The sequence below is a fragment of the Ascaphus truei genome, chromosome 9 (assembly GCF_040206685.1).
Source record: "Ascaphus truei isolate aAscTru1 chromosome 9, aAscTru1.hap1, whole genome shotgun sequence".
Taxonomy (NCBI): Eukaryota; Metazoa; Chordata; class Amphibia; order Anura; family Ascaphidae; genus Ascaphus; species Ascaphus truei.
In genome coordinates, this window is record NC_134491.1 from 30,807,142 (window position 1) to 30,829,391 (window position 22,250).

General features: G+C 44.4%; 1 protein-coding gene across 9 annotated transcripts in view; it reads right to left on the reverse strand.

Moving 5' to 3' along the window:
* Positions 1–22,250, reverse strand: part of DPF3 (double PHD fingers 3) — a 195,111-nt gene that overhangs the window by 166,861 nt on the left and 6,000 nt on the right. The gene's annotated exons all lie outside the window — the stretch shown is intronic.

Genomic DNA, 22,250 nt, shown 5'->3' on the forward strand with positions numbered 1-22,250 from the left:
CAGCAGGGGGAGGGGGCTTAACCCCTCTGCTGCCACCACACACTGCTGCGCGAAGCATAGTGTGACGTCTCCTCCAGGACCACAAAGCGTTAAGTCTGGGCACTTTGTAGGGGGTGGGGACTCGGTACAGACGCACCGAGTGTCAGCTTGCATTGCACTGGCTGCCTGTCATTTCTTGCAGCCTGGACTCCTGCCATCTGATCATAGAGGATACGCTGCATGTCCCCTGACATTTACTAGGATGCCCACAGCCAACCCCCATATATGTCTGTTTTATCTCCTAAACAACTGCCCCACCCCCACCCTCTCTAATTTCCTCCTAGGGGTTCTTTGGCACTGGTGATATATGAGAAACCCACCCCCTCCCACCTCTGCCCCCTGGTATTTCTCAGTGTCAGCTAATATCCTGCAGTCAGTGCACCAGCTTCATGATGCACCAGGGGTCACTTAATGCTGTCAACTGCAAAATAAGGTGACCGCAGCGCATATTCAACCCCAGAGTTGCTTAGCACTGCCACTCTGCTGCAAGCTTTAAAACAGCAATCTGTCTCCTGTACACTAGTCACTCTTGTAGCACTGTAAATGCCATGAAAAATACATTATTCACTCATTTAGTTTGCAATGTCATGTAAAACAAACTGATCACCAGCGAGTTAATTGTGTTATTGTAATCTTATTGCAAGCCTATCTTTGTTGCTGGCATCTACCGCCCCCCTAAAGCCCCTCTCCAGTCCCTGACTGATATCACCCAGTTTCTTGGCTCCATTTTCCTCTCTGAATGACAAGAGTGAGCTGTTAGTTCTTGGGGATTTCAACTACAATTGTCTTGACCCTAAAAACCACAAAACCAGATACAACTCAAGTCACTAAACCTAACGCAACTCATTTCCCAACCCACACGGACAAACCTGAAATCTCACAACCATTCCTTGCTAGACTTGATTCTCTCCTCAAATCCCATCAGAATCCAATCCTCTGGCATCCTTCCTGACATTTTCAGTGACCATGCAATAGTGTACTGTGTAAGGAAAATTAAACCACCCCAATCAAGCCCTAAAGTTCTCCTCACTAGAACATTTAGAAACTTTAACCCACAACAGTTTCTGGCTGACCTTACCAACTGCCCTAGGTACAGAATCGATTTAAATTCCCGACCCTGATTCTGTGCTCTACTTTCCTATCTGAGTTCATAAAACTCTTTGATACTTTGATACTGGAGGGAGACGAAGCCCTCTGTGAAAGGGTGAAACGCGTAGAGGGGGAGATGCTGGTGTAGCCCTGTGTGTGTCCAATAAAGTTTTGTGAAGAATACCCAGGGAGCTTTTTTCCGGACATGCGCAGTAGCGCCGTTTCCTTCCAATTTCCCAACACTAATACCACCCTAACTCCTGTTACTAGTTTTAAATACTTGGGCATATGGTTTGATTCCCATTTAACGTTGGGGATGCACATTGATACCCTGACATCCAAAACCTATGCCAAACTAGCTGTACTTTACAGCAGCGGTGCGCAAACTGGGGGGCGCGACCCCCAGGGGGGGCGCGAGACTGCTGGCGGGGGGGCGCAGAGTTTACAGAGGCCCCGAGCTCTTCCTGAAGGCACTTAAATTAAGTGCCGGGGGAGCTGCAGGGCCTCTCTAAACCTTTACTTACCTTGGCTCCGGCGACCTCCTTCCTGCGTCGCCATGGCAACGCGGCGTCGTGGTCATGTGATATCACGTTGCTATGGCAACTTGACGCCATAGCGCAGGTAAGTGGGGGTTAGGGGGGGGGCGCGGGAGTGAGGGGACTGCTGGTAGGGGGGCCCAGGGAAAAAAGTTTGCGCCCCCCTGCTTTACAGAAACAAATCCTCCCTAAGTCTGCTGGTCAGAAAGCATATCGCACAGCAGATGTTAATGCCAATGATAGACTATGGGAACATAGTATATGTCTCAGCACCCCAAGCCTACCTTAGCAAACTTGATACCTTCTACAATTCAATATGCTGTTTTGTTCTCCAATGCAACTACAACACACACCACTGAGAAATGCTCAAAGAACTAGATTGGCCATCACTTGAGTCTAGTCGCAAAGTTCCCCTTTCCTGTCTTCCCTTTAAATACTTCCTGGGCAAGCTACCCATCTATCTGAACAATCTCCTCACCTCTACCACATGCAGCATTTATCATCTGAGATCTGACTCCAAAAGACTGTTTATGGTCCCAAGATTCAACAAAGTATCCGGCCGCTCCTCCTCTTACCATGCACTCCAAAACTGGAACAACCTACCAGAGACTCTCACAGCCGCCAGTTCTTTCAAAACAAAAGCTGTCTCACATTTTACTATGGTCTGTAACTGTTACATACGCCTATAATATATATTATCTCTAACTGTGCATGCTATGTCTTGTATATAATGTGTACCCTGTTCACTTATGTAACCATGTATTTGTCATCTTAACTCTATGCCCAGGACATACTTGAAAACGAGAGTTAACTCTCAATGTATTTTACTTCCTGGTAACACATTTTATAAATAAATAATGTGCAACAATCGCATATACCAGGGCAGTGCACCTGGCCTCGATAAAGACAAACAGGATGATGGCAGAATCACCCAAAAGAACCCTATTTACTGCACTCAGATCGGTAGTGTAACGTCTAATAACACAATTGTTTGGTAGGTATGTTATTAACTGGAAACCAGGTACAGATATCCCATAGTAGCCGCTCCCATCACTGTAGGATGATGGATACAAATAAAAGCCCAAAATTGGCCAATGATTCTGCCATCATCCTGTTTGTCTTTATCGATGCTTTATGTTTCCCTATATGGACCGTCCATATCTCATATTATCATTGCATTTATTGAGGTGAGCGGTGTTAGGTCGCACTGTTGTTAAGTGCAACTGGCCACATTTTCCCTAGAGGATTTAATCTGTCCGTTGATACTTGATTAGTCACTATGGACCTGAAAAGGAAATCACGGCAATGATGTATACAGAGGGTATATCATATTGGAGTTCCTGTATTTCTGCCATACCCAATAAAGGCTCCCGAGAGGTTGGAAAGCTTGTAACATTTCAACTACTTGCTGGTCCAATAAAATAATATCATACCCCTACTCCCTCTCTAGTTACTACAGAGGGCAGTGAAAGTACAAGAAGGTGGAAATACAGAGCTAACAGTAACACATTCATATGCAATATGATCCTGGCTCCTTTGGCAATGTGTGGGTTCATGATTTTGCATAGCCTCCAATGAAGCAGTCCACCACTGGTAAATTGTTTGGCCCTTCATTCACTGCCTGTGGGGCGGCACTGTCTTATCTAATGTGAGACAATGTCACTCCACTGGCCAGGAAACCACATGAATCATATCTCAAAGAGGCCTATTCAAAACCCTCATAATATCCTCTTCACGATCAACAAATTAATTGGCTCACATCAAATAGCATCAGAAATCAACCCCTCTCTCCTCCCTGAGGCTCCGGAGCATCTTCCCTTTACCATCTCTTAGATTAGAAACTCCTAGGAGCAAGGAATGACTGACCTTTTGTGTGTTATGCTTGTTTTGTCTTTCACCCCTATTGTACGGCCTGTAGAACATGGGGACCCATTATAACTAAACAATGATCATCTCTGTACTACTAAGGACTGAGATCCAATTTGCAGACTATTTAGCTTTTTCCTGACACCCTACCCTCAACGCTATAGAAAAAAAGGGCACCTGATGCCTTATCCATTTGAGGCATCTCCATATGTTCATTGGTATGTGGATAACAGATTATGGAAAGGCAGTGGGGGTTACTTTTTGAGAACAGATTTATTTTTTTAAAAGAAAATACAACTTAATGTAGACCACAGCAAAACATGAAATGTTAATTTTAAGTAATACCTGCCCTCTCTTTAATCCACAGAAATAACTAAAGCTCCATAGCAACATAAGGGGGACATGCATTGAAGCAGCAATAGGATGGGGTGCATGTCAATGGACCTGAAGTTTTTAAATGAAAGGCGCTTTTAATTTTTAGGGTGCATTACATACAAGCTAAGCAACTTCAAACGTAGATATATATCAAAAAAATCTCTGCAAATGTTTAAAGTTTCTGCACACTACCCACTGAATTAGCAAATGAAAGCAAAACAAGAATGGATTTATGCATGTAATGATACAGTGGTGTACCAACTTCCATAATCAATACATTTTACTTCACGATAAGGAAAGAAACATCCACTGGTAACACTTATATTTTCCAAATCAAATTAAATTGGAAACATGCGGTCTGGTGGGAGCGGGGGCGTGGTTTGAGCGGAGGGCTCTCCGTGCTGTCGTCCCCCCCCCCCCCTGGTCCCTCCCTACACAACACATACATACACACACTCCCCCCCCCCCCCTACCTTTTGGAGGTGGGGGGGAAGCTCTGATACTCCAGCCCCCGGCGCCGATAGGCTCACCAGCGTACCACGTGACGCGTCACCGCTCGGGATCGCAATTCTCTTGCATTCCCTGGCGGCTGACGTGTCACAGCGCGTAGTGAGCCTCGTCAGAAGGAGGCAGCGGGGACAGACAGGCAGGAGGTAAGGGGCTCGTGGCTCGCACGGCCGTCCGCAGCGGGTCCTCAGCCTTAGATCAAAACAGGCCCTCTCAACATCTTGGTGATTCAACCTTGGACTTCACAAGGTGGATTTCTTATCAGTACTTTGTGATTCCAGCTGGATCAGAAATTTGTCACATTTTGCCCACTTGCCAGAATGCTCAGCAAATATTTTATCATGTAAACACCAAATCACATCAAGCGCCCTGATCTTCTCTCAATGATGGAGCAGTATCTAAAGGTTATTTGTTAATGAAAAATTTGAAACATTCCTTAAGCCTTCTTCAGGAATATCAGGATTTGTAGAGCTGATCATGAAAGCAGTGAAGGTAGAAAATCACAGGTAACCTGGCCAAAGAATGGTTTCTCAACAAGTGGCGACTGCAAATTAACATGATTTGTCATTTTCAAGGCTTTTACGAAGAATCTGTACTGTTAATACATATTTGAATATTCAAAATATAAAAAACACACACACACACACACACACACACACACACACACACACACACACACACACACACACACACACACACACACACACACACACACACACACACACACACACACACACACACACACACACACTTTCCAGATAGTGCAGGTTAGCTTTGCAGCTGGCTGGCATAGACACATCTTTGTTAAGGGCCATTCCATTAAAAGTCAAGCTTCTGGCAGTGCTATCCCCAAGGTCACTAGCACAGCTTAAATCATTACAAAAACAGATGGGTCAAAGCCCTCACACAAATCTACCAAACAGAAAAGAATAGGTTCACCTTGCACCCTATAGTCTAGAGCAGGGGTGCAAAACTTTACAAGTCGCGACCCCCACCCTCTTAACTGCTCTCCAGCATCTCATCTCTGTGACGTCACAGTGTCATGGGACATTGCAACGTCACGTTATGGCAATGGGACGCCGCGTTCTCACTATCAGAAGATGCAGGGGGAGAAGCCGGAGATGGTAAGAGGCCGTGTGTTCTCCCCTGGCAATCAATTTAAATGCTGTGGGGAAGAACGCGGTATCTCTATAAGCGCAGGGCTCAGTTGTGCACCCCCAGTTTGTGCACCCCCAGTTTGCGCACCCTTGGTCTATAGCTGGAGTGCTCAACTTCAGTCTTCAAGCCCCGCCAACAGGGCAGGTTTTCAGGATATCTAGCTTCAGCACAATCGAGCCACCTGTGCTGAAGCAAGGACTGATTGAGCAACCTGTACTGAAGCTGGGATATACTGAAAACCTGACCAAAAGGGAGGGGTGGGGGGGGGGGGGTTGCTTGAGGACTGGAGTTTATCCCCCCTGGTCTAGAGCCAGGTGAATATTCATTTTTGATTGAAAACTTGTATTGCATTTTCATTACAGCAGGGGTGTGCAAACTTTTCCCCGTGCACACCCCTGACTGCTCTCCTCGGCGCCTCCCCCCCACCCCCTCAATCCCGTCATCATTTGACGCCGGGTTACCAGGACGACGCGTCACTGAAAGGGAAGTGTATTAGACAGGCCTCGCGCGGTCCCCCGACATTTAAATTAATCACCCCCCCCCTGAAAATCTAGCGCCCCCATTGTGCGCACCGCTGCCTTACAGCATAGGTTCTGAAAATGGAAGAATTATTAGTATAGATATGTCTTGGGAAGTGATACAACATTTTGAAAAATCAATTTGGTTGCCTACACATTAAGAATGACCTACCGTATAGTAAACTTTGCTTTCCCCCACCCTGGAAGATTTATGCACTTTTCCAAAAATATTAAAATCACTTAATTTATTTTACTTCACTGTAGCTCAGGGGTTCTCAACTCCAGTCCCCAAGACCCCCCCAACAGGTCAGGTTTTAAGGATATCCCCGCTTCAGCATAGGTGGCTCAATCAGTAGCACAGTCTACGACTGAGCCACTTGTGCTGAAGCAGGGATATCCATAAAACCTGACCTGTTGGAGAGTCTTGAGAACTGGAGTTGAGAACCTCTGCTTTACTCCCACCTACTGTAATTTCACGTAAATGTCTACACCAAGCAAAACATTCTAGAGACAACAGTCCAAGCTTTTCAATAATGCTTATTATGGGGTTTTTCTAACAGAAGCTTTAGAAAAAAATGTAAGTAAAAATATTAAGTGGCTAGTTTAACCTCGGTCAGACAGCAGGAATCACACTGTGCTGGGGTTTCAGTTTTCTATATGTTATTGGCTCTCTATCCAAACGTAGGCCTTTATGCACTAAGCTACATTAAATCAGGGAACAGAATGTGACCTAACACGGGAACAAACGAAATGTTCCCCCGAACTAATGGTGCATCTACAAAGCTAATTATATGCACAAAATAAAGGCTGCAATATATCTAATTAGAACTGGGTTAACGTCCCGTTATTGTAGGACGCGTTAACACACGCACGCAATCCTATTCAGACCTGAAATATGTTTTTTGCCAGAGAGGGTAGTAATACTACGTTATGTAACTGATGCCTGACTGTGGCGTTACACCCATCCAGACACGGAAAAAGGCCTTTGCAGAGTCTGGATGGGAGTTACGCCAAGTTTAGTGCTGACTTCGATAACGCAACGTGAAGTCCCCGCGTTAACCGTAATGGACTAGTGAATAAGGGATGATATGATAACGCATAATTTGCATTTCATTATACTGTACAAGGCATTATAATAATACAATAAGCGCAACAGCCAGACAATAGAAATCCCTGCCCCGGAGAGCTTATAGTCTAAAGTAGTGTATTGGGAAATGTACATAAACAGCAGGTGAGGGAATAAGCGCAGTAGATGGCAGTGCTTGGCCTTGATGGTGGGTAGGTGCAGTAGATGGCAGTGCTTGGCCTTGATGGTGGGTAGGTGCAGTAGATGGCAGTGCTTGGCCTTGATGGTGGGTAGGTGCAGTAGATGGCAGTGCTTGGCCTTGATGGTGGGTAGGTGCAGTAGATGGCAGTGCTTGGCCTTGATGGTGGGTAGGTGCAGTAGATGGCAGTGCTTGGCCTTGATGATGGGTAGGTGCAGTAGATGGCAGTGCTCGGCAGGAGTGACTGTGTAACAATAGCCACGAGTCAAGGCTATTCGGATGCTTCATTTAAGAGCTGGGTTTTCAGGTTTGTCTTGAAGGTGGGGAGGGAAGGTGCTTGGCGTATACTGAGTGTGAGGGAGTTCCACAGATAAGGTGTTGTGAGGGAAAAGGGTTTAAGGCCATAGACAGAGCTGTAGAGGTGAAAGGGGTGGAAAGGAGACGGTTATAGGTAGAGCGCAGGAGATGAGCAGGGGCATAGAAGGTTATTCATGCTTTTAATAGCCTTAATCTTAAATATACTTCATTACGTTTCTGGTGATATTTATTTTTTCAAAGTGGCTTTGGAATTATATTACATTATAAACACACTATATACGACACAAGCTGAAGAAGGCAACAAGAGGTTGAAAGACTGAAAGAGCATACAGATTGTTTGACATTGATGTAGAAACCTTTGTTTTGTACAGTGAGAGACGGATCAAACAACATTATGGGAATCAGAAAAATATATCGGTGTAGCGGCTTTAAAATCTGCTCGTTTCTCTCGAGTTCAGTAAAAGAACAAGAATTTAGTGCTGTAGATTATGCAGTGATAGTGTCCTGGAAAGAAACAGAACGCCCCTATTGTTCTGGTACCCATGTTTAGGTTGTGCTTATTTAATACAGCCAGATAAGAGACGCACAGCAACAGTTCTACTATCCACATCTGTATCATTCCGCATTCTTGCAGCTAAACTTTGTGAGATGGAAATGGATTGATTTGGTCAGAACCATGATACTGAATAAGACCCAATAAAAATGCAGTGTCGTGAATGCACGGTTTATCCATTATATGAATAATCACTTCCTTGGAACAATTTTAGCTTTAAAACCATATGGCCCACAACTTAATGCAATCAAAAAGCAATGTTCTTATATTTACAACTACAAGAGAAGATTCCACAGATAGCAGTACTGAAAATCAATGTTCTCATTACCAGGAGTACTAAAATGACTTGTATCTGAATATAGATCTGTACTTTGGATGGACCCTGAAATCACTGGGGGAAAGGAGGGGAGAGGGAAGAGGGGGAGGGAGAGAGAAGAGGCAGGGAGGGAGATATAATGTGCATACCTTACAGTGAACATGCTTTAAAGCAGGGGGTCTCAAATCCAGTCCACAAGCCCAACCCAACAGGTCATGTTTTTAGGATATCCCAGCTTCAGCACAGGTGGCTCAATCAGAACACTGAGCCTCTGATTGAGCCACCTGTGCTGAAGCTGGGATATCCTGAAAACCTGACCTGTTGGGGGGTAGGGGTGCTTGAGGACTGGAGTTGAGCCCCCCTGCTTTTAAGCAATGATTATTAACCTGCGTTCTGTGACATCCTGAGGTTCTGCAGTATGTTGCCGGAGGTTCAATGGAAAGACTGACGGGAATTTTACTTTGTAAACAACCATACAGTTTGCTAAACTTTTACATGTTATTATTGTAATGTATGTATGTATGTCTTTATTTATATAGCGCCATTAATGTACATAGTGATTCACAGCAGTAATACACGTGACAATCATATAAATAACAAATAATACAAACAACACATAATGGGAATAAGTGCTTCAGACATAAAAGTAACATTTCAAAAGAGGAGTCCCTGCTCCGAAGAGCTTACAATCTAATTGGTAAGTAGAAAAAATGTACAGTGACAGTAGGAGGGCGTTCTGGTGCATTCTAAGTGCATCTGCAAGAGACGTGTATGTATTGTGTGTATAGTATAAGCCACGGAGCTACTCGTATGTTTCTTTAAGCAAGTGTGTCTTAAAGTGGGTTGTAAGAGCCGTGTTCAGTGGTACGCAATGGAAACCATTTAAAGTGAAACTAAAATTAGGCTTTATTGCGCCTGTCCCTTAAACACAGCAAAACATATGAAAATAAGCCAAACAAAAAACCTACTCTGCTTTGGAGTATATCTACACATGTCGTTCAGCCTTCTCTAACTGGGTGGTTAGCTAAGCTATTTACCAGCCCCAAATATATAAATATATATACAGATATATAACAGTCCCATAAGAAAGTCTTATCTGCTTCTTGTAGCTGTAGGGGAAGCCTCTCTGCTCTCCTGGGTCAGCACCTTTGTGTGCAAAGGCAATGTCTGTCCAGGTATAGTCTGCTCCCCTTTGTCTTGCAGTCAGCCTGCAGTCTCTTTGCAGCTCAAGACATCTGTCCTCTGGTAAGTCCAGTTTCCACTAAGGAAATCCTCTGGTCTCTCTTTCCTAGGTCAGCTCCAATTGTGAGATCAGGAATCCTCCTCCTGTGTCTCAGAACAGGCTATTTCTGAGAGAGCTCTGATTAGGCAGGTTGGGTTGGTTGATTGCAGGTGTGCAATTAACCAGCGCACTGCTGGATTAGAGGCACGTTGCTTTAACAGAGATAAGTCCCTGTTACATGGGTCTTTAAGGTGGAAAGAGAGGGTGCTAATCGGATATTGAGGGGAAGGGCATTCCAGAGGTGTGGGGCAGTCAGTGATAAAGGTTTAAGGCGGGAGAGGGCTTTAGATATAAAGGGGGTAGAGAGAAGACATCCTTGAGCAGAACGCAAGAGTCGGGATGGTGCATAGCGAAAAATTAGGGCTGAGATGTAAGGAGGAGCAGAAGAGTGTAAAGCTTTAAAAGTGAGAATGAAATGTGTGATAAGGGTTTTCATAGGAAGCCAGGAGAGGGATTTCAACAGGGGAGACGCTGACACAGATTTAGGAAAGAGTAGAGTGATCATGGCAGCAGGGTTTAGGATAGATTGTAGGTGAGACGGGTGAGAGGCAGGAAGGCCGGACAGCAGGAGGTTACAGTAATCGAGACGGTAGAGAATGAGGGCATGAGTCAGAGTTAGCAGTCAAACAGAAAAGGCGTATCTTTGTAATATTGCGGGAGGAAAAAGCGTCAGGTTTTAGATACGTTTCGAATGTAGAGAGGAGAAAGTGAGAGAGGAGTCGAGTGTGACCCCTAGGCAGCATGCTTGAGCTATTGGGTGAATGATAGTACTCCCAACAGTAATGTGGAAGGAGGTGGGGTCAAGTTTGGGAGGAGGAATTATGAGGAGCTCTGTTTTTGCCATGTTAAGTTTAAGCCAGTGGAGGGCCATCCAGGATATCGCAGAGAGACATTCAGAAACGTTGGTCTGTACTGCAGGTGTAAGGTCAGGGGTTGAAATGTAAATTTGTGTGTCGTGAGCATAGAGGTGATATTTAAACCCAAGAGATGTGATTAGGTCACCCAGAGAAAGTATGTACAGAGAAAAGAGAAGAGGTCCCAGGACAGAGCACTGGGGTGCCCCCACAGAGAGATCGATAGAGGAGGTGTTAGCAGAAGAGACACAAAGTACAATGGGAGAGGTAAGAGGAGATCCAGGATAGAGCTTTGTTACGAATACCAAGAGTATGGAGAATGTGAAGGAGAAGAGGGTGGTCCACAGTGTCAAATGCTGCAGAGAGGTCAAGTAATATGAGCAGAGTGTAATGACCTCGGTCTTTGGCAGCATGGACGTCATTAGTTATTTTAGTGAGGGCTGTTTCAGTGGTGTGAGCAGTTGGGAAGCCAGATTGTAGCGGGTCTGGGAGAGAATAGGTGGTAAGAAAATGGAGCAAGCGAGAGAATATAAGACGTTCAAGGAGTTTAGAGGCAAAAGGCAGGAGGAAGACAGGTCGATAGTTAGAAAGACAGGTAGAGTCAAGCTGCTGGTTTTGAGTAATGGTATGACTGTTGCATGTTTGAAGGAGGAGGGAAAGGTACCAGAGTAGAAGGAGGAGTTAAAAATGTGAGTGTAGGGATTATAGTAGGAGCAAGAGGTTAGAATACGGAAAGAAGCTTGTTTTATCGAAGGGAAAAAGATAAAATAAACTACTACAGCAATAGTATGTTTAAGTACATAGAATGCTGCAGATTAACAGCATCACAATACAATTTTGAGGTGTTCTTAAAAAGTTTGGAAATACAATTGATAACATACCATGTATTTACCATAGTTTCTTATAGCAGTTTATATTTTGGACTTGAAAAAAAAAAGGTGTCTCTCAACCCTCCTCTCAAGGGGAAATAATAATAATAATAAAAATAAAAAAACGGTACATGCTTACAGTAAGCCAACGAGAAACTGGCAAATGCGGGTGTTGGCCGTTTGGTTTGTTGCTGCTTTAGCAACTACCGTATTGGTCTGCATATAGTGCTATGTTTTTTTCCTAAAAATGTCCTTCTGAAAACAGTACTCGTATTATCCGCGCAGCCAAACACCTTTTATTTTCAACGCAGAACACCTTCAAAACTTTAGGGTCGTATTATGTGCGAGGCCGTACTATATTCAGGCCAATATGGTATTATGAGGCAATCATACAGGTCATCTAAGTATGGCTTCCTATGCATGGGTTTTTGGGCCCTCTTTGTATTGATATCTGTCTGTCATATTCTCTAGCCTGCTGTACCTATGCTTTGCCACCGGGACTGCTGCCACTCTAATGTCTTGTTATAGCCTGCAGTACCTAAACTTGTCCACCGGGATTGCTGCTGCTAAACTAGGAACATTCCAGAACCTGTTACCTGACACCTCTGCACCTGTGCTCCACCTCTCAGCCTGCCTATATAAACCTCCCTTTCCTGTTCCTCCTTGCCTGTTTATACTGGTTCCTTAGCACCTGCAAGGTTCTTGTGTTTACTGCTGTGTTAGCTTTTGCTATCATCCTGTTCCAGTTTCCTCGTTGCCGACCTCTGCTTGTTTCCTGACTTCGCTACCTGCCGCCTGCCTCGGACCCCTGCTTGTTACCGGACTTCGCTACCTGCCGCCTGCCTTGGATCTCTGCTTGTGACCCCTACTTCGCTCCCTGCTGTTCCTGCCACTGGGATCCACTTCAGCCGAAGTTCAATCCTTGACAGAATAAACAGGCCCTACCATGGATTCCGCTGGAACAGACCCGACTCAGGCTCAGACACTCCATGACTTGCAACATATCATGGTTGGTTACCAGGAACAACAAAGACACGTGTTTAATCGTCTTGGCCGCTTAGAAGAAAAAGCCGCCACTGCGGAAGCTGAGAATCGTGAACTACGTGCAGCCTTAATCACCTTGTCTGGTCAAAACACTGTGACTGTGCAAACCGCACCCCGTGTAACCCTTCCGGAAAAATTTGGAGGAAAAAGACAATCTTTTCGGGATTTCCTTAATCAATGCAGACATGTGTTCAAGCTTCAGCCTACCATCTATAATACCAACGAAGCCCGGGTTGGACTGATCATAACCCTGCTCAAGGATGAGGCCCTTGCTTGGGTCTCCCCTATGTTAGAACAGGATAGCCCACTACTAAGGGACCTGGAGGAATTTATCGATGCCATGAGTCTTATTTTTGATGACCCAAATCGTAGTGCAACCGCTGAGGCAACTCTGAACAATCTTCGTCAAGGAAGACGCTCGGCAGCTGAGTACGTCGCTGAATTCCGCAGATGGGTTAACGATACTGAGTGGAATGAGGCCGCGCAGAAATATCATTTTCGGCAGGGTCTCTCGGAGCAAGTTAAAGACGAACTAGCCCGGGTGGAGACCCCAGAGAGATTTCAGGACTTTGTCTGTTTATGCATTCAAATTGATCGTAGGCTTACGGAAAGACGATTGGAGAGACAGGGGTTTATGCCAAGCACCCCCGGGTTTAGAGATGTCAGTACCCCAAGACGTTCCAGGGAGACGGAGGAGGAGCCAATGCAAGTAAATACACTGCGGGGACCCATCTCAACCGGGGAAAGGAATAGACGCCGAACAGAAGATCTCTGTTTATATTGCGGAAACGATGGGCACTATCTCGCTGATTGCCCAAACAAGTCCAGGCGGTCTTCTTTCCAGAGCCCTAGAAGAAATCAGCTGCACGCTATTTCAAAGACTGTTCTCTCTGCTTCTCAAAGGAAAGATAACCCTCCTTCGCTACACCCTCACCTCCTGGTTCCTATTATCATCGAGGAAGGAACACATCGTTTTTCAACCACAGTAATGGTCGACTCAGGGGCGGCAGGGAATTTTATGGACATAGAATTCGCCAAGAACAATTCGGTATCATTTGTAGCCAAGGAATCGCCAGAAAGGATGGAAGTCGTTGACGGTTCTCCCTTGAGCTCTGGACCTGTTACCCATGAAACCAGCAACTTAACACTCATCATGGAGCCCAATCACCAGGAGAAGATTTCATTTGGTCTCATTCCATCACCTTTGTTTCCAGTGATTCTGGGAATTCCATGGCTCATGATCCATAACCCACTAATCGACTGGAAGACCAAGACACTCACGTTTCCCTCGGAGCACTGTCAGCTAGCCTGTCTACCTAAAACTCCTATACCAGAGTGTGTAGGAATACATAAGATTTCCTCGTCTCAAGAAAATCTTCTGCCGGCTCCTTACTCTGAGTTTTTAGATGTGTGTGACAAGAAGAACGCGGATACGCTTCCCCCACATCGCTCTTATGACTGTCCCATTGAATTATTACCGGGTGCTGCTATTCCGTTTGGAAGAATTTATTCCCTCTCAGAACCGGAATTGAAGGTCCTCAATGACTACCTACAGGAGAACCTATCAAAGGGTTTTATCCGACCCTCTACTTCTCCAGCAGGCGCTGCGCTCTTCTTCGTGGGAAAAAAAGACGGTTCTCTACGCCCCTGCATTGACTATCGGGAACTAAATAAGATAACGGTGAAGAACAGGTACCCATTACCTCTGATTCCTGAACTATTGGAAAGAATTCGGTCAGCCAAGATCTTTACCAAATTAGATCTCAGAGGAGCGTATAATTTGGTCCGCATTCGACCCGGTGACGAATGGAAAACAGCCTTCCGAACCCGTTATGGGCACTATGAATATCTGGTGATGCCTTTCGGACTCTGTAATGCCCCTGCTACCTTCCAGCATTTAATCAATGATGTCCTCCGAGAGTTATTGGACCAATTCGTAGTGGCATACCTGGATGACATCCTAGTCTTCTCAGATAACATCATGGATCACCAGAGACATGTCCGAATTGTCCTTGAGCGTCTCCGTAAGTACAATTTATACATCAAGTTAGAAAAATGCGAATTCGAAAAAACCAGCATGCAATTTCTCGGTTACATCATCTCTCCCGAGGGTTTGAGTATGGACCCAGGCAAGATTCAAGCTGTGGTGGAATGGCCAATCCCTCGGAATGAAAAGGACATTCAGAGATTTGTGGGTTTTGCCAATTTCTATAGACGTTTTATTAAAAATTTCTCTGGCATTATTGCCCCAATCACCCAACTCACACGGAAGGAATTCCCCTTCAAATGGTCTCCTAAAGCGGATGCGGCATTCGAACAATTGAAGTCACTCTTCACATCTGCCCCTATCCTCATCCATCCAAATCCAGAATTACCATTCATCTTGGAAGTGGATGCATCCGACTCCGCTGTTGGTGCCATTCTGTCACAAAGAATTGGACCCAAGATGCTCCTTCATCCATGTGCTTTTTATTCATACCAAATGTCAACAGCTGAACGAAATTATGACATCGGAAACAAAGAACTCTTGGCTATAAAAGCTGCATTCTCTGAGTGGAGACATCTACTGGAGGGGGCCAATCATCCAATTACGGTCTTTACGGATCATAGGAACTTAGAATTCATTCGATCCGCAAAGAGACTGTCTGCGCGACAAGCCAGATGGGCTCTCTTCTTTGCAAGATTTCAGTTCCACATTTCATACCGTCCTGGCTCCAAGAATGGGAAAGCCGACGCCTTGTCACGGTCCTTTCCGAATCCTAGCTCAGACAAAGAGCAAGAAGAAACTATTCTTCCAAAAAGAAATTTTTTGGGCGTCACATTCTCTGCCGATCTCCTCACACGAATAAAGGGAGCCTACTCAAATGACACTTTTCTTAAAAACCCTCCTCCGGAAGCAGAACTATTTCTATGTGATGGTCTCTGGAACTGTAATGATCGTCTGTTCGTTCCTAAGGAGGTAAGATTAGAGGTGCTCCAATTAATGCACGACTCCCGACCCGCGGGTCACCCAGGTGTCCTCAAGACACAGGAACTGTTGTCTCGCTCTTTTTGGTGGCCTAAATTAGCACAAGATGTTAAAGACTATGTCCTCTCCTGTGAAACTTGTGCTAGGACCAAGACCCCTCGAGCATCACCCGTGGGTTTACTGCAGCCTCTTCCGGTTCCAACTCGTCCTTGGGGGTCCATATCAATGGATTTTATTGTTGACCTGCCACGATCAAATGGACATAATACCATCCTGGTAGTGGTGGATCGACTTACAAAGATGGCTCACTTCATTGCAGCACAGAATCTTCCTTCTGCAGACCAGACAGCCAAGTTGATTGTGAAAGAGGTGTTTCGGCTTCACGGGGCTCCTGATGAGATCATATCCGATAGAGGGGTACAATTCACTTCAAAATTTTGGAGGACCTTCTGTTCCTCTCTAGGAATTCGTTTAAATTTATCGTCTGGCTATCATCCACAATCCAATGGCCAAACAGAAAGGACCAATCAGACTTTGGAACAATACTTACGATGTTTTGTTTGTCATCTCCAGGATGACTGGATTGATTTCCTACCATTAGCTGAGTTTTCATACAACAACTCACATCATTCATCGACTCAGAAGAGCCCCTTTTTCTCAAATTATGGATTTCATCCAACCTTTATTCCTCGTTTTCCATCTTCAGGCCCCATTCCGGCAGTTACAGAGAAACTGGAGACTCTGCGAGACATCCAGGAGACCCTCAAAGAGACGCTTCGTGAGACTCAAGTAAAGTACAAAAGAGCAGCAGACCAACACCGCAGACCCTCCCCAGAATTTCAAGTCGGGGATAAAGTCTGGCTTTCTACAAAAAATCTACGTCTAAAGGTTCCAACCATTAAATTGGGCCAAAAGTACATCGGGCCTTTTCGCATCTCAGCACTAATAAATCCAGTGTCCTTCAGATTAGAGCTTCCTGAGACCATCAAAATACACCCTGTGTTTCACTCTTCTCTGCTGAAACCTTTCCGTGAGAACCCATTTCCTGGACGGAGACTTCCTCCCCCTGAACCCATCCTCGTGGATAACGAAGAGGAATTCATTGTGGAAAGAATTTTGGATTCCAGGTTACACCGAGGGAAACTACAGTACCTGGTTCACTGGGGGGGCTATGGCCCAGAGGAGAGGTCTTGGGAACCCAAAGATTTTGTACATGCTCCGCGACTAGTCAAAGCTTTCCACCGACGATATCCAGACAAGCCTAGCAAGGATCGTCCGGAGAACGCTCTTGGGAGGGGGGAGTAATGTCATATTCTCTAGCCTGCTGTACCTATGCTTTGCCACCGGGACTGCTGCCACTCTAATGTCTTGTTATAGCCTGCAGTACCTAAACTTGTCCACCGGGATTGCTGCTGCTAAACTAGGAACATTCCAGAACCTGTTACCTGACACCTCTGCACCTGTGCTCCACCTCTCAGCCTGCCTATATAAACCTCCCTTTCCTGTTCCTCCTTGCCTGTTTATACTGGTTCCTTAGCACCTGCAAGGTTCTTGTGTTTACTGCTGTGTTAGCTTTTGCTATCATCCTGTTCCAGTTTCCTCGTTGCCGACCTCTGCTTGTTTCCTGACTTCGCTACCTGCCGCCTGCCTCGGACCCCTGCTTGTTACCGGACTTCGCTACCTGCCGCCTGCCTTGGATCTCTGCTTGTGACCCCTACTTCGCTCCCTGCTGTTCCTGCCACTGGGATCCACTTCAGCCGAAGTTCAATCCTTGACACTGTCCAATTCAGCAGTTCCCTTCATTAACCCACCCGCTCTGTTTATGGGTGTTCGTTATTCTAGGCTACACCCAGGAGCAGTGTCATTATTCAACAGTTCCTGCTCGGACTCAATAAGGAACGGTGACCTCATCGATCACAGTTACTGTTCGAGTAACCAGAAGCTTCTTGTTTGCAGCCAACTGTACCTCCCAAAAATGATCGTATGTCAAAGGTGAATATCTCCCGAACTAAGGAGATCCTGGTAGAAAGACAAGTGATTCTGTACAGATAAAGACTTGTTAAAATAATCTGATCTAGCACTGTAGATTACTGCTTTAAGAACGGTGTTGCCCAACGTGCCAGAGCAGGTACCTACCCCAAGAAATAACCTTCAGTACATGTATGCTTTTACTTATGTGCTTTGTGGAGATCACATACAAATGTGAGTGAATTCTGTTTGGACTGTAATCAGGAACTATTAACGAATACTACACCATATAGGTGTCTGTGTGCTCCTCTTTTTTTCTTCTTGGTTGTTCCTATATTAGAAAGACCGTAGTTGAAGGATATGTAGGAAAGACTCATATTCTGGATTTATTTGATCCTTTTATACCATTTTCAATGTAACAACCCATAAAGTAACATTGTTCTGCACAGTGTTCACATCATATGATGCAAAACAAAGGTCAAACATGGGAGGACCACAGTAGGTCTTAAACAGGTCACCAACAATCTTTAAGTATAGGCCAAGTCTGGTGATTTTGTTATTGCGGGAGCGGTTTCAGTTCTCCGTATTCAGCTTTTACTGGAGAGCCTTTTAAATTCCTGTGGGATTTCTGCCTATCCTCTTTGCTACATCAACACAAACAACACACTTGTGTCCTGCTTGTTTCTCCCATGCTACATCGATAATTCGTTAAAGAAAGAAAAGAAAAAAGAATTGCTAACATTGTCTTTGAGTTCAAGGTATTTATTTCTGGGAACAGCCAGTATCAGTGCTTGGTCCCAGCCCACAGAAAGTGCGGGTTGAAAAGCCCCATTCATCCAGGAGGAGGTGTATGAAACAGAAGCCGGGCTGTGCATTTTACTCCACCAGCTGTGTGTTCTTCTCACAGTTCATTTATTGCTACAAAGTACCAAGGCTTTTTCTGTTTATTCTTATTTTGAAGGTTATTATGGAGAATTTTTATAACAAATCATTTTGTAGGTTTTCCATGCAGCATTACACATTGCATAGCAGATGTAGTATTTTGCCAATAATAAACATTATTTATGAATTGGCATAACAATATACATCTGTACATAAAATAATACGTATGTGTACTACACAGAGCAATATGTATTTATATTATACAGTATGTAGGGCCCAGCACAACAAAAGGGTGCTAAGCTCATAGGAATGGGAGTAAAGGCGTGCTAAAGATTAGCACCCAGTGGCGGATTTAACATTTTGCACTCGTAGACACTTCAGTTTGACGCCCGGGCCGCCACCCCCTCCAGCGCCACGGCGTCAAATAACACCACATCACGCGATTACGTATTTCCATAACAACGCGACGCCACGAAGCTACAGGAGGAGGGGGGTGGCATGAAGGAGAAGGTAAAAGACCTTTACAGAGGCCCAACGCTCACTCCCGGCAATCAGTGGGGAAGAGAGCAGGGCCTCTGTATACGGGGGGGGGGGGGGGGGAAACTAAATTTGCCGCCCCCAGGCCTGGGCCTGCTGAGAAGCCCACCACTGTTAGCACCCTTTTGTAGATCTAGTCCTGTGTGTCTGCATTGTACAGAGTAGTGTGCAATCACTATATGCATTGCAATATTTACATGTCTTTGCGTAGCTCTGTTTTAGTCAGAGAAGTTACATTGTATTAGGAATTAAATAGAAATAGCCCTGTTATTCCAGTTGGGATATTCACTCTGCACTAAGCATTTAATTATTAGGTGATATCAATTTTAGTCCAAATAAAACAGGTATTATAAGACAAGCTTTCCAGAGCTCTCGCTCTCTCTTCCTCAGACCTTGCTAGACCTGAGGAAGAGAGAGAACTCTGGAAAACTTGTCAGAGTATCGATTGTTAGTCCAAATAAATATATACCGAAGTACTCCTTTACTCAGCACTATTTTATTATGGGAATTTGTCCTCCATCTAGTGGTGAAACAGCACATTTCAGAGATTCGAAGGTAGACTTCTGTTGCATTAATGTTTGACGTCAAGAGAGCCATTTGCGTACCAGACAACTAACTCCAGGATTAAAGTGTGACAATGATCCCGTCCAATTGGTTACAGATCTTACCATATGATGCCAACATTTGTAATGAACCTGTTAATAGGGATACAAAACCAGGACTGGTTCGCAGTATTGAAATGTAGCTATTCTGTCAATGTACAATTCACAAATTCAAGTGATCATAAATAGGTGTTCAGTATACAGAGTTAAAACATGTATGGGCAATTTTATTTCTGATATAGATATAGATATATATATATATATATATATATATAAAATCATTTTTTTAATCAAATTATTTCCTTGTGTGTCAGGTATTTCCAAGTATTTTTGTAGGGAAGAAAAATAAATGACCCCTACCATTACCCGAATAAATTATAGCTTTATTTTATCAATATAGTAATATAAAGCATTTCATGTATACAAATAACTCAAATCATTTAAAATGCAGAATATACATACAGTATGGGGATAAAAAAAAAAAAAAGCAGACAGAAGCTCACTGGAGGTAGAACAGTTGGAGTAAATAAATGGGCTTTATTGATATTCCAGTACAGCAAAGGCTAGGCAGGAGTGGCCAAATAAAGTGCTCATGTGCCACCAATAGGTCAGGTTTTAATTATATCCCTGCTTCAGCCCAGTGGCTAAATCAGTGGCTCATTCAAAGACTGAAGCAGGGATATATTTAAAACCTGACCTATTGGTGGCCCGTGAAGACTGGAGTTGGCTACTCCTGGGCTAGGGCATGTATGTAGAGGGAGAGGGGGGTTAGCCCGGTATTAAAGGGGTTGCACCCCATATGGCCACCCCCTGACTTCACCAGGGAGACAAGGGGTTAACTGGACTGCAGTCCAGGAATGTGACTTACAACTTGTCATGTCAGGAAACTGTATGTTCCCCTGTTCCCATGTTTCATTATAATCCTGTATTTTAATGTTTTAAAGTGCATTTCTGTATCTCCAGTTCTGGAGGTCACAGAGAGTTGATATTTGGCCAATATGTGGAGTCACTGTAGGCATTAAAAACTGGCAAATTTCGACCCACTGAGCCCACCAGAATGGAACTTATTAATATGTGTAGATATTAAAGAGTATATGTATGGTATTTTGGATCTGCTCTGAAAAATGCAGACTCCATCTGCTATGCTAAATAGGTCAGGAAGGGAAGCCGGATGATTGAGCCTAAGTACTAATCAACAGACCAAGTACTAATCAACAGACCAAGTACTAATCAACAGACCAAGTACTAATCAACAGACCAAGTACTAATCAACAGACCAAGTACTAATCAACAGACCAAGTACTAATCAACAGACTCTGCCACTCTAATTGTTACCTGAGGGCGGAGAATCATCAAACTGGAGTGGTTTATAAGTGTTATGTCTACACCTACAAACAATGAAGATCCTATCAGATACTTCATTTGGTAGACTGGTCGTTGCCCCTGATTTAATTATGGGGCTACAGAAATAAGATCCTCAGAGTCCCAGTACACATGGGCTAACTAGCTGGGGGGCATGGGTTAATCTGTGTCTCCACGTTAGGGATTGGATACAGATAATTGTCCACCAATAGTCTGTATTCAATGTTAAGAATAGGGTTACACAGGTATATAAACTGTGTCAACCCTACAGTTTATAGTTGTGCTTCAGATTCCACCTGGAATGTCACCGGATTGCTGGAGAATTGCTAGCTGATACTTCTCCATCCCCCAACCCTAAGTAAGTGTTACCTTCTTGTCTGTTAATTGTACTATATTGCTGTGTTCACCTTTTTTAAGGAATAAATTATATTTTATTATATCTAAGCTTCGTTCAGTTCAACCCAGATATTTGGTGTTCGTTATATCTTGTTATAAGCTACCGTGACAATGTATATCAGTGAAAATATCAGTGCTATGGTTGAGTGCACGCCTTGCAAATTTCCGCCCCCATACAGAGGCCGCGCTGTCGGACTTATCGGGACCAATGAGAAGTCCTTTACCTGCTGCCGCCTTCTTTCTGCAGTGTCAAATTATGCTGCGATGTCACACGGCGTCTCGTTGCCACGGCAAAGCAACGTTGTGGCATCAATGACACGGCGTTGCTATGGCAACGAGACGCAGTGTGACATCGCGTTGGTGATGACGTGGCGATTTCGAAGACGGAGGGCGGCGGATCTGGAAATCCGCTGCCGATCCCTATAAGCGTATGCCTGTCGTATTACGCAGATTTTTCAGCAAACCTGTATTAAAGTGTATAACTAGTACACCTACTCACAGGAGATACTGTACGGCGGAGGCTTTTTGGCACTTTTCTCACCATAACTTTCCTTGTGCCTGGTTCAAAAAAAGTGACAAATTATTTTTTTCTACTTACGCCCACATTGCAGCTGGTTGACAATGGGGACTTCAGTGAATTAAACTACAGAAAACATTAATTAGTCCCAATGTGTGTTGACATGCTGAAGGATTTCTTTGGGATAAGAAATATTGGTGTGTCATGCGATTTGTTTTTCACTGTGACGAATGAAGCATTGCAAAATAGAAAATCCCTCGCTTTATCTATATATTCTAGACAACTTCCGGGTGTGATAATGGCCATGTACTACAGGAGAATTACAGACTTTACACATCTGAACGTCAACTTGGACCCAATAGCAATTTTATTTTAAAAAGTACATAGATGCACGAGGTCCCACCAAGATACTCCCAGCTCCAGGAAACA